The sequence below is a fragment of the Cherax quadricarinatus genome, chromosome 29, assembly GCF_038502225.1.
Source record: "Cherax quadricarinatus isolate ZL_2023a chromosome 29, ASM3850222v1, whole genome shotgun sequence".
NCBI lineage: Eukaryota > Metazoa > Arthropoda > Malacostraca > Decapoda > Parastacidae > Cherax > Cherax quadricarinatus.
Window position 1 is genome coordinate 948,868 of NC_091320.1, and position 14,368 is coordinate 963,235.

General features: G+C 44.1%; 1 protein-coding gene across 1 annotated transcript in view; it reads right to left on the bottom strand.

Annotated features, from left to right (window-relative positions):
• The window catches only part of NKAIN (Sodium/potassium-transporting ATPase subunit beta-1-interacting protein), a 255,084-nt gene that overhangs the window by 133,460 nt on the left and 107,256 nt on the right, over nucleotides 1–14,368 (bottom strand). The window lies entirely within an intron of this gene.

Consider the following 14,368-nt stretch of genomic DNA (forward strand, 5'->3'; position numbering starts at 1 on the left):
CCCCTGTACTGCACCCCTGTACTGCACCCCTGTACTGCACCCCTGTACTGCACCCCTGTACTGCACCCCTGTACTGCACCCCCGTACTGCACCCCTGTACTGCACCACTGTACTGCACCCCTGTACTGCACCCCTGTACTGCACCCCTGTACTGCACCCCTGTACTGCACCCCTGTACTGCACCCCCGTACTGCACCCCTGTACTGCACCCCTGTACTGCACCCCTGTACTGCACCCAGAATATATCTGCATTATACACTATCTCTCGTTGGAAGTAAATTTTATCGCGCAGATTTAAAACCACATTTTCCATGATAAATTATGTTACATCATTATTGCCAGCGCTGCAGGGGGCACAATTATAATCATGGGGGAGCGCTAAACTCGTAAGATTATAAAGCGCACGTGGGGGGATGGAAGGTATTCAGGGAACCGGAGCACAGATCCAATTCCCTAGATCAAGAGCCCCTCACCAGCGTCAAGAAACTTCCCTTGAGGGGAATTTAGAACTAAGATGTAATTTATAGGTCAGGGGAATTTATCAACATTTTCGAGGATCCTGGTGTAACAGCGCACAAAATGTCTGCAAAATGAATAACGGGAAACGTGAGCAGATGGATATTTAACTTTGCACCAAGTAGAACCCGAAGTGTGATAATAAACAGTGAAATAGGAGGCTGCCGCAGTGAAAAGCTCTGTTCCTCAAGGCACAGTAATAGCCTCTGTTCTCTTTCTCCTCATATCCGACACAGACATAATTCATAACACTATCATCCCTTGTAAACAATAATAATAATAATAATATTCTCTGATTTCAAGTCTTCTAATGGGTGACTAACAACAATATGATGTTCAAAGAGATACTTGATAATATATACATGGAAGATACTTGAGGGACCGCTCCCCAAACTGCCTCAATGAGACAAATGCCACGACAACTACAAAAATGACGGGGTGGATAATGAGAAGTTTGGAAACAAGGGAAACTGTGCTAATTGTGACACCATTCGAATCACTTGTGCCCTCTCGGTTAAAGTACTGATCAGTGTTGACTCCGTTCGGGGAAGTGGAGATACCAGAGCTGGAACAAATACAAAGATCATTCTATAACCGCATAAAGGTAACAAAGCATTTAAATTACTGGGAACGCCTCAAAGTCTTGAATATGTACTGGATGGAGCAGAGGGGAGAGAGGGAGAGAAAGAGAGAGAGAGAGAGAGAGAGAGAGAGAGAGAGAGAGAGAGAGAGAGAGAGAGAGAGAGAGAGAGAGAGAGAGAGAGAGAGAGAGAGAGAGAGAGAGAGAGACGCATGATAATATATACGTGAGAAGTACTAGAGGATCTGGTCCCACATCTAGACACTGTCATAACAACATACTGGAGTAAGAGATCTGAGAGGAAATGTAATAGAAGTTTTCAAGGTGAAACTGGACAGGAATATCCACCAAGTGCCAGATCAACTAATCTGTGATGGATTTGTGGGCCAGCGGGCCGCCAGCAGCAACAAATTATTTAACCAGGTAAGCACCAGACAAGCCTGGCCCTTAGAGAAACTCTTGAAAACTTATCAAAAGTATAAAGATACTACCACAGCTGGAGTAGTAGATCTGGAAGAAAGTAGAAAATAGGAATGTAAGAACAATTAGGAAACATTGACCCAGTCCGTGGTACTAGATTCTTCAACCTACTACCAGCAGACATTACATTCTTCAACCTACTACCAGCAGACATTACATTCTTTAACCTACTACCAGCAGACATTACATTCTTCAACCTACTACTAGCAGACATTACATTCTTCAACCTACTACCAGCAGACATTACATTCTTTAACCTACTACCAGCAGACATTACATTCTTCAACCTACTACTAGCAGACATTACTGTGGAGAAATTTTCTCCAGGAGGGGGGTATCAGCCCCCTTCAGCCCCTTTCAGCCCTGAGGGGCCAAGTCCTCTCAGAAGGGGCGAGCGTCTTGTTTACTGCTACAGTGAGTAATTGATCACAGATGCCGTACGAGTATGTGTGGTCAAATGACCTCTGCTCCTTGCAGTCCAGTGTTGCAAAGTGTATTTTTATAAGAGACAGTACATCTCTTACTTTAGCAGGACAATTAAGGAAAATCCTGCTCCCACTTTATTACCATGGTAAAAATAGTGGACATTGTTGTCTATGCTTAAGACAGCAAGAATCAAACATTCTGCTTTGCTTCATCGAGGAAGTGGCAAGGAAGCAAAAAGTACTAGGTCAGCTTTTTTTTTGTGCTAGGGCAGTGACGGCAAGGGGCGCTGTGGCATCTTCAGATTACTTTTGACTCTACTGAGAGTGACACTGACGCCAGGATAACCAACAAAGAACACTGATCTGTGCGTTAGTGTGGACAAAGTGTCTCACAAAACACGATAAACACTTACAGAGAAGTATGATCAACTTCTTAGTGATATTGTGTGAACAATTATTGATGAACAGTGTAACAACGAGTGTTGCGATCCAACAGAGTGTAGTGCGACATTCTTCAAAGAACACTATTCTTCAATCAACTCAACGGATATCCGGGCGTAATTACGGGCCAGATACATATACCCAGGTAAGTGTTCTAACTCGTGATGTACTACTATTGACTGCGCAGTTGAGTATAAAGTCGTGAGTTAGTCACTTATCATAAACCCCGGTGATATGCGGACCATTGAGTCCACACAAGTAAGTCGTCAGCCATCATTGAATGAAATATGCTGACATAACACCCCCTAGGGGTAATTTATAATCTTACAAATTGTAACTCTTCACAGCCCGTTGAAGATGGCTTCGACAGCTTCTAGACCTCGTCTGCAGGGGCGGCTGTGCAGGCGATGAGTTGTCCTTTTAAGTTAAGTATAAGTCTTTAAACTTAACTGGTAATGCCATTTCTCAACAATTACATTCTTCAACCTACTACCAGCAGACATTACATTCTTCAACCTACTACCAGCAGACATTACATTCTTCAACCTACTACCAGCAGACATTACATTCTTCAACCTACCACCAGCAGACATTACATTCTTCAACCTACCACCAGCAGACATTACATTCTTCAACCTACCACCAGCAGACATTACATTCTTCAACCTACCACCAGCAGACATTACATTCTTCAACCTACTACCAGCAGACATTAGATATATTGTCTGAACAAAGTTGAAAGCTCTCAAGAGGAACTGGGCCGACATTTTTTGCAAGTGACTAATCAGCTGGTTGATCAGTCACTTGCAAGAAATGTCTATGTGGGTCTGCGGGCATCTTGCACCAACAGCCTAGTTAAGAAGGCGGTCAATAGAGAAGCCTGACCCCAGGCCAGGTTGTGTGGGTGAAGAACCCGCGAAATCAGTGATAGGTATATAAGAGAACACCAGGAGATCCACAAGCATGACATTTCTGTTGGCTGGTATTTTTATGTATCAGTTTCCAGGTGTTCTGCTATTTTCTTACAATATTTTGTAGTGTATTAGCCAGTATTCTGACCAGCTTGATATATTTACGTTACTCTCTTTGCGAATTCTGTCATTTTCATCTCTGCTTCAAGATACACTTTCATTTCTTGCAATATTTACCCCACATTTACAACATTGTATTTCCTCAATGTTTTCCTCTTAATGTATTGAATGACATCCGCAGATTTCCATTATATTCAAAATTATATAAAATACCGAGAGGTTGATAAGTAACTGACATGTGCAGCACTTGGCTATCTTTATTGTCGAAACTTCTCGCCTACGCAGTAGACTTTAGTGAAATACAGAGTCAGCGGGTATAGTAGTGATGATGTAATCTGTCCGGCAAGGTTGTAGGAATAGTATTTGAGGTGGTCAGTTCTGCAGCCTGAACTCTTCTCCAGCCTGAGGGACTGACCTCCTCACATTCTTCTCCAGGTTGAGGGACTGACCTCCTCACATTCTTCTCCAGCCTGAGGGACTGACTACCTCACATTCTTCTCCAGGCAGAGGGACTGACCACCTCACATTCTTCTCCAGGTTGAGGGACTGACCTCCTCACATTCTTCTCCAGCCTGAGGGACTGACCTCCTCACATTCTTCTCCAGGATGAGGGACTGACCACCTCACATTCTTCTCCAGGCTGAGGGACTGACCTCCTCACATTCTTCTCCAGGCAGAGGGACTGACCACCTCACATTCTTCTCCAGGTTGAGGGACTGACCTCCTCACATTCTTCTCCAGCCTGAGGGACTGACCTCCTCACATTCTTCTCCAGGATGAGGGACTGACCACCTCACATTCTTCTCCAGGCTGAGGGACTGACCTCCTCACATTCTTCTCCAGGCTGAGGGACTGACCTCCTCACATTCTTCTCCAGGTTGAGGGACTGACCTCCTCACATTCTTCTCCAGGTTGAGGGACTGACCTCCTCACATTCTTCTCCAGCCTGAGGGACTGACCACCTCACATTCTTCTCCAGGCTGAGGGACTGACCACCTCACATTCTTCTCCAGGCTGAGGGACTGACCACCTCACATTCTTCTACACGCTGAGGGACTGACCACCTCACATTCTTCTCCAGCCTGAGGGACTGACCTCCTCACATTCTTCTCCAGGCAGAGGGACTGACCACCTCACATTCTTCTCCAGGCAGAGGGACTGACCACCTCACATTCTTCTCCAGGCTGAGGGACTGACCTCCTCAAACACTATTTCTCCAAGATTAATGGACTGATTACATCATCTTACTTCGCTACTATATCTGTTGTCTGTGTATTACACTGAAGAACCCTACTGTGTATACCTGGAGAGGAAAGGTTTGGTGTAGACGAAACATTTCAACAATATAGGTTTGTTTTGGTAAGGTTCGTCAAGAAACAAGACAAGTGTTTCCTGACGCGGGTTTTAGTCAGATGATGACCCGCCGCTGGAGCTGTTGGTCATCTGACCGATGCCTTCCGCTGGCTTACCCCTCCACCCCTTTAAAAATTATGGTTATAGTTACTATCATTTTGTACGTGTCTTCAACAATAAAGGCACCAAGTGTTGTACATGTAACAGGTTGCCAGTAGCTGACGTGTTTCTACCGAGGTGATGTAGCTGACGTGTTTCTACCGAGGTGATGTAGCTGACGTGTTTCTACCGAGGTGATGTAGCTGACGTGTTTCTACCGAGGTGATGTAGCTGACGTGTTTCTACCGAGGTGATGTAGCTGACGTGTTTCTACCGAGGAGATGTAGCTGACGTGTTTCTACCGAGGTGATGTAGCTGACGTGTTTCTACCGAGGTGATGTAGCTGACGTGTTTCTACCGAGGTGATGTAGCTGACGTGTTTCTACCGAGGAGATGTAGCTGACGTGTTTCTACCGAGGAGATGTAGCTGACGTGTTTCTACCGAGGTGATGTAGCTGACGTGTTTCTACCGAGGTGATGTAGCTGACGTGTTTCTACCGAGGTGATGTAGCTGACGTGTTTCTACCGAGGTGATGTAGCTGACGTGTTTCTACCGAGGTGATGTAGCTGACGTGTTTCTACCGAGGTGATGTAGCTGACGTGTTTCTACCGAGGTGATGTAGCTGACGTGTTTCTACCGAGGTGATGTAGCTGACGTGTTTCTACCGAGGTGATGTAGCTGACGTGTTTCTACCGAGGTGATGTAGCTGACGTGTTTCTACCGAGGTGATGTAGCTGACGTGTTTCTACCGAGGTGATGTAGCTGACGTGTTTCTACCGAGGTGATGTAGCTGACGTGTTTCTACCGAGGTGATGTAGCTGACGTGTTTCTACCGAGGTGATGTAGCTGACGTGTTTCTACCGAGGTGATGTAGCTGACGTGTTTCTACCGAGGTGATGTAGCTGACGTGTTTCTACCGAGGTGATGTAGCTGACGTGTTTCTACCGAGGTGGTGTAGCTGACGTGTTTCTACCGAGGTGATGTAGCTGACGTGTTTCTACCGAGGTGATGTAGCTGACGTGTTTCTACCGAGGTGATGTAGCTGACGTGTTTCTACCGAGGTGATGTAGCTGACGTGTTTCTACCGAGGTGATGTAGCTGACGTGTTTCTACCGAGGTGATGTAGCTGACGTGTTTCTACCGAGGTGATGTAGCTGACGTGTTTCTACCGAGGTGATGTAGCTGACGTGTTTCTACCGAGGTGATGTAGCTGACGTGTTTCTACCGAGGTGATGTAGATCTTCACTACGGAGCTGCAGAGTTTCTGCTCTTGTAATAAGCAACATGTCTGGTCCACTGTTTATCTTATGTCCAACTACAAACTTTCTTATTATTTTTGTCTTCATAATCTCATTTAGTTTTTCTTACCCATTCCCTTTATTACCCTGAACTTGGTAGTTTACCAAACTTGACAGTCAAGCTTCACTTAACTTTTATTACCCTGAACTTGGTAGTTTACCAAACTTGACAGTCAAGCTTCACTTAACTTTTATTACCCTGAACTTGGTAGTTTACCAAACTTGACAGTCAAGCTTCACTTAACTTTTATTACCCTGAACTTGGTAGTTTACCAAACTTGACAGTCAAGCTTCACTTAACTTTTATTACCCTGAACTTGGTAGTTTACCAAACTTGACAGTCAAGCTTCACTTAACTTTTATTACCCTGAACTTGGTAGTTTACCAAACTTGACAGTCAAGCTTCACTTAACTTTTATTACCCTGAACTTGGTAGTTTACCAAACTTGACAGTCAAGCTTCACTTAACTTTTATTACCCTGAACTTGGTAGTTTACCAAACTTGACAGTCAAGCTTCACTTAACTTTTATTACCCTGAACTTGGTAGTTTACCAAACTTGACAGTCAAGCTTCACTTAACTTTTATTACCCTGAACTTGGTAGTTTACCAAACTTGACAGTCAAGCTTCACTTAACTTTTATTACCCTGAACTTGGTAGTTTACCAAACTTGACAGTCAAGCTTCACTTAACTTTTATTACCCTGAACTTGGTAGTTTACCAAACTTGACAGTCAAGCTTCACTTAACTTTTATTACCCTGAACTTGGTAGTTTACCAAACTTGACAGTCAAGCTTCACTTAACTTTTATTACCCTGAACTTGGTAGTTTACCAAACTTGACAGTCAAGCTTCACTTAACTTTTATTACCCTGAACTTGGTAATTTACCAAACTTGACAGTCAAGCTTCACTTAACTTTTATTACCCTGAACTTGGTAATTTACCAAACTTGACAGTCAAGCTTCACTTAACTTTTATTACCCTGAACTTGGTAGTTTACCAAACTTGACAGTCAAGCTTCACTTAACTTTTATTACCCTGAACTTGGTAATTTACCAAACTTGACAGTCAAGCTTCACTTAACTTTTATTACCCTAAACTTGGTAATTTACCAAACTTGACAGTCAAGCTTCACTTAACTTTTATTACCCTGAACTTGGTAATTTACCAAACTTGACAGTCAAGCTTCACTTAACTTTTATTACCCTGAACTTGGTAATTTACCAAACTTGACAGTCAAGCTTCACTTAACTTTTATTACCCTGAACTTGGTAGTTTACCAAACTTGACAGTCAAGCTTCACTTAACTTTTATTACCCTGAACTTGGTAGTTTACCAAACTTGACAGTCAAGCTTCACTTAACTTTTATTTCTTCCCATAGTTCATTGTTCTGTTTTATTTAAACTTTTATTGCTGTCATTTATAATTACTTAGTTTCCTGGTTTGCTTCACATTCTTGTGTAGTCTTAACTAGTTTCTCGTTATTCTTCCTATCATGTTTACTATCTTCTAACACTTAGTCTTTGACTTGTTTCACTTCTAGATAATTTATTGTGTATGTCCTTGTTCCTAACTGGTATTATACCAGTGACTTCCTAACATAATTTATGCAACTCACCATCTTGTGTATTGTACTGCCTCCCCCCCTCTCCTCCCCCCCTCACTACCTTACACATGAAAACCTCATCGTGTCAAATCACTTGTCCAAGAGTGTGTTATTCTTCATGTCTTCACGTTGCTGCTTCTCTCTCCACCTACATCCACTAAGTCGTACCTGGTAGTCGAAACACGTTCCTTATTTTTTTATTTCTTTCGTGTTTGCTTCACATAAGATGGGGGGGGGGATCAAGAACCAGTTCTCATGGTTAATCCCGTGATGTCCTGGTGGAGTCTTCATCATGTTAGTTCATGAAGTCTTCCATTACTGCTTCAACCTTCCTTTCTCTCTCTCTCTCTCTCTCTCTCTCTCTCCACATTTCTGATCATGAAGTCTTCCATTACTGCTTCAACCTTCCTCTCTCTCTCTCTCTCCACATTTCTGATCCTTCGTGTGATTCCCAGTCAATTTCTCAGTAGTTTTGCCTTCATTCCAGTTCAAGTTTAAGGTTTCTTATCATCATGTGTTGGATGCAGACATGTAAACAACAGCCAACACTGTCTTACCTCTGGTTCCTGTTCTCGCTCTCGTCTGGTTCCTGTTCTCGCTCTCGTCTGGTTCCTGTTCTCGCTCTCGTCTCTCCAGATATAACACTAAAACTCTCTGATACAGTAATAAATCACTACTTACAATTAGTCAAATATATCATGCTCATTAAAATGTTTAACAAATTACTAAGTGGAAATATATCATAAAATGGTTTGACTCGAAACAAAAGAAGCTCCACACAACACGTCTCATAACCCAAGAGACACGGGTTCGATTCCCAGACTGGGCGTGCATGGATGCATCTCTCTTAATGTGCTGCCACTCCACCTAGTAGTAGATACCTGGGCGATCAGTCCCTCAGCCTGGAGTCAATGTGAACACATCCACTCCAGGCTGAGGGACTGATTACCTCAAAATCCTGATCTTCACCATCCTTCTTTGTACTGGACTGATGAAGCCACTGTGTGGCGAAACGTTTCCTCAATAAAGATACCCAAGTGTTGCACATGTGTCTAATTTATAAGCTTGTCGGTTCTCCGAACCATTTTCATATACGTGGGTGAGAGTTGACAATTCAAATTCAAATTCAAAATTTAAATTCAAAGTTTATTCTCTATAAGGATTACAATGCTGAGTTTACAGAAATTTGGTTATTGTTTGGTTTACATGTAGTAAAATTGTGATTACAGAGTGTACCACTAGAACGCTTAGCATGGCTAGGCATTTCGGGCATACTTAGTTTTATTCTTAATTGTAAAATATTACAAATTATGAGGTAAGTTGGTATTATGGCTAAGTGACTAAATACTAGTTTGTGAGTTTAGCAATGTGAATGCTTTTGTTTTGGCACAGTATATAGTTTCAGTATTGGAGTATCACAGGATTCATTATTTTAAGACTGAGATTAATATTTCTGTTTATGGTCAAATGAGTGAGTGACTGGCGTTGGCGTCCCGCACAGAGGGCAATAATACACTACCTTAAATAAGAGTGAGCAGTCAGAGGTGAACCAGCCTATCACCTCTAACCCTAAGTAAGAAAAAATCTGCAAGAGATGGCGTGAGTATCCCTGGCGGGCGCTAATTCCATTATTATGACGCCAGTAACCCGAGAACTACGCCACTCTAACATCAAAACACAAGGGAATTCCTCTCCTTCATGGGAGCATTCCACCATGACCAGTGAAGGGAATGGTGTGGTAAGAGGCGTTACTGCCCTCACGTCTTGCTGGGTGAGTGGGAGATGAAGGTAGGTGAGTGGGAGATGAAGGTAGGTGAGTGGGAGATGAAGGTAGGTGAGTGGGAGATGAAGGTAGGTGAGTGGGAGATGAAGGTAGGTGAGTGGGAGATGAAGGTAGGTGAGTGGGAGATGAAGGTAGGTGAGTGGGGGATGAAGGTAGGTGAGTGGGGGTGAAGGTAGGTAAGTGGGGATGAAGGTAGGTGAGTGGGAGATGAAGGTAGGTGAGTGGGAGATGAAGGTAGGTGAGTGGGAGATGAAGGTAGGTGAGTGGGAGATGAAGGTAGGTGAGTGGGAGATGAAGGTAGGTGAGTGGGGGATGAAGGTAGGAGAGTGGGGGTGAAGGTAGGTAAGTGGGGATGAAGGTAGGTGAGTGGGAGATGAAGGTAGGTGAGTGGGAGACGAAGGTAGGTGAGTGGGAGACGAAGGTAGGTGAGTGGGAGATGAAGGTAGGTGAGTGAGAGATGAAGGTAGGTGAGTGGGAGATGAAGGTAGGTGAGTGGGAGATGAAGGTAGGTGAGTGGGAGATGAAGGTAGGTGAGTGGGAGATGAAGGTAGGTGAGTGGGAGATGAAGGTAGGTGAGTGGGAGATGAAGGTAGGTGAGTGGGAGATGAAGGTAGGTGAGTGGGAGATGAAGGTGAGTGGGGGATGAAGGTAGGTGAGTGAGGGATGAAGGTAGGTGAGTGGGGGATAAAGGTTGGTGAGTGGGGGGTGAAGGTAGGTGAGTGGGGATGAAGGTAGATGAGTTGGGATGAAGGTAGGTGAGTGGGAGATGAAGGTAGGTGAGTGGGAGTTGAAGGTAGGTGAATGGGGATGAAGGTAGGTGAGTGGGAGATGAAGGTGAGTGGGGGATGAAGGTAGGTGAGTGAGGGATGAAGGTAGGTGAGTGGGGGATAAAGGTTGGTGAGTGGGGGGTGAAGGTAGGTGAGTGGGGATGAAGGTAGATGAGTGGGGATGAAGGTAGGTGAGTGGGAGATGAAGGTAGGTGAGTGGGAGATGAAGGCAGGTGAGTGGAGATGAAGGTAGGTGAGTGGAGATGAAGGTAGGTGAGTGGGGATGAAGGTAGGTGAGTGGGAGATGAAGGTAGGTGAGTGGGAGATGAAGGTAGGTGAGTGGGAGATGAAGGTAGGTAAGTGGGGATGAAGGTAGGTGAGTGGGGATGAAGGTAGGTGAGTGGGGATGAAGGTAGGAGAGTGGGGATAAAGGTAAGTGAGCGGGGATGAAGGTAGGTGAGCGGGGATGAAGGCAGGTGAGTGGGGATGAAGGTAGAGGGGAAGAATAACGGAGCAGGTCTCCAGGTGTTGTCAGGAAGGCTAGGAGCCAGGAGGGTGGAGACTGGTCTCCAGGTGTTGTCAGGAAGGCTAGGAGCCAGGAGGGTGGAGACTGGTCTCCAGGTGTTGTCAGGAAGGCTAGGAGCCAGGAGGGTGGAGACTGGTCTTCAGGTGTTGTCAGGAAGGCTAGGAGCCAGGAGGGTGGAGACTGGTCTCCAGGTGTTGTCAGGAAGGCTAGGAGCCAGGAGGGTGGAGACTGGTCTCCAGGTGTTGTCAGGAGTGTGGGATCCGCTTAACAAACAGTGTTAGACTGAAGAATGTTAATTAACGCCATAATGGATGAGAGAACATTGTTTCTGCGTCCTACTAACACAACCTTTCCTAAACATCTGTAAATACGACAGTTTAGTATAACAGGCGACACCTATGCGACCCCTGCATAATAATAATAGTAATAATAATAGTAATAATAATAATAATAATAATTTTCCCATCTCCAGGAGTAAAGTTCGGCCTGTTTCCCTGACTCTCTTCTGAAGGACGGGTGTTAACGTTGAAGTTTTATAACTGTAGTGTAAGCGCGCCTCTGGCAAGACAGTGATGGAGTGAATGATGAAAAATTTTCTTTTTCGGGCCACCCTGCCTTGGTGGGAGACGGCCGATGTGTTAAAAAAACTTATTTCAGCATGATACTATGTTTTTACAAAGATGGGTGACATTTAGGTGTGTATCAGAAAGCCTACAGTTATGCAGAGTATTTCGGGCAAATTATAACCAGAATAGCTACGTATGTGTACAGATATTTGGAGGTGGCTGCCACAGTGTGTTTAGACAGTGTGGAGGACACAGGCCGCCAGGCACACACGTGTTTACACTCTGTTGAGGGGTACCTACCCCAGCCCCCAACCCCCTCTCCCAGACAAGGTTTGTCTGCTGGATAACCTGAGCAACCAGGCTATTGATGCTAGCAGCACATACGACTCAAAATACGAGTAATCTACACTGTTTTACTAATAAATGGTTTTGTAAGTGAGAAATATTCCGTCTGCAGCAAAGCCTTAATCAAAGTTTGTGGCAGTGTATCACGACTCTTGGCACTGTGTCACACTTGTTACTGTCATGGCACTTGGTACTGTGTCACACTCGTCACTGTCATGGCACTTGACACTGTGTCACACTCGTCACTGTCATGGTACTTGACACTGTCACACTTGTCACTGTCATGACACTTGACACGTGTCACACTTGTCACTGTCATGACACTTGACACTGTGTCACACTTGTCACTCATGACACTTGGCACTGTGTCACACTTGCCACTGTCATAACACCTGGCACTGTGTCACACTTGCCACTGTCATAACACCTGGCACTGTGTCACACTTGTCACTGTCATAACACCTGGCACTGTGTCACACTTGTCACTGTCATGACACTTGGTACTGTGTCACACTTGTCACTGTCATGACACTTGGTACTGTGTCACACTTGTCACTCATGACACTTGGCACTGTGTCACACTTGCCACTGTCATAACACCTAGCACTGTCACACTTGCCACTGTCATAACACCTGGCACTGTGTCACACTTGTCACTGTCATAACACCTGGCACTGTGTCACACTTGCCACTGTCATGACACTTGGTACTGTGTCACACTTGTCACTGTCATAACACCGGACACTGTGTCACACTTGTCACTGTCATAACACCTGGCACTGTGTCACACTTGTCACTGTCATAACACCTGGCACTGTGTCACACTTGCCACTGTCATGACACTTGGTACTGTGTCACACTTGTCACTGTCATAACACCTGGCACTGTGTCACACTTGTCACTGTCATAACACCTGGCACTGTGTCACACTTGTCACTGTCACACTTGTCACTGTCATAACACCTGGCACTGTGTCACACTTGTCACTGTCATAACACCTGGCACTGTGTTACACTTGTCACTGTCATAACACCTGGCACTGTGTTACACTTGTCACTGTCATGACACCTGGCACTGTGTCATGACAGAGAAGGATGTCGAACTTAAGTGAATATATTTTCAGGTGTTTTCAAGGTAGTTAGAAAGGTTTGTGATACATGAACTTGCATTCTCTGGAGTTTGAACTTTGTGGAAGACGTAGAATTAGGGAAGATATAAGTGAAATGTATAAATGAACAACACGAGTAAATAAGAGAGCTGTAAGTAACGTACAGAAAGTACGTAACCATGAGAGGACTCGCAGCAATGGATACAAGTCGGACAAATTTAGATATAGAATGAATATATGGAAGTATTGGTTCCCCAGAGTGGTCAATATCAACCCCTAAGGATCTATGGGACTCTCGATAAATGGCTGGAGGGTCAAAAGTGGGTCAGGGGACGTGCTGTGCGTTGTGTATCTGTGACCTTCCATCTTTCCCCTTGTCTCTCTCATCTCTCCTGTTCCGAGAAGAATATACGTAGATATAGTGCTCTTGTTCACTTCCCGTACTGAGTGTACTTCACCTCAGACTGATGGAGAGTCAGTAAGTACAGTGTCAACAAACAGCAACACCAGTGCTGACAAAGACGTAGTTGCTGACCATTGTAACCCACAATGGCGGCTGCTGATAACAACTGACGACAATATTCACTACAATATTGAAAATTTAAACTCATAATTTCGTTTATGTAAGTATTATGTGAAGAGACTCTCAGTAATGATGCCACGAAACTTCTAACTTCAACAATCACCTTGAGAGAGTTCGCTCGTAAGGAAAATAAAGACCTTGATTATTTTAAGGTACAGAGAGAGAGAAAAAAGAAAAATCGACCAAATTTAGACATTTTTCAGAGTATCTGCCAATGTTGATGATAAAGAACTGAAGACATCATACAAAAAGGTACGTTAATTATATTTTTTTATAATTTAACCATCATAATTATCTATTATTATTGGTAGTACAGTGTGACTTCGTAAATGGTCCAAGTCGGACCAAAATGTCGGCGTAAATGTTTCGTCTCTGCTATGTGCGAGTTGTTTGTGTATTATTATTGAAATTATTTAAATATAATAAATGTTTGGGAGTCGATGAGTAATGTCATACTTGATGAAGGTGTTGATGAGGTGAAGAGTTTGTCTTTAAGAAGCCGCTGGACACACACACGTGGTTCCTATGTCGGTTTACGTGAGGCCAGCAGTAACAGCCTGGTTGATCAGACTCTGATTCACCACGAGGCCTGGTCTCAGACCGGGCCTCGTTAGGTTAGCAGTGAGTAAAACAAAGTCTTGAGCAACGTCATTAAGGCGAGAAATTTGGGTAAATCTTAGATATCTGAGGTAACCAAGAATGTGAAGATTTTTTCTCGTTATTATCCTGCCTCTACACCTGTATATGCAAAGCATTCAGTGTATCCTTAAATTTCCTCAGCAGAAAACCTAAATATTAATCGTAAAGTGTTATCCTGGTTGTATTTTCTTATACTGTCATCTTGTTCTCCCGTCAGGT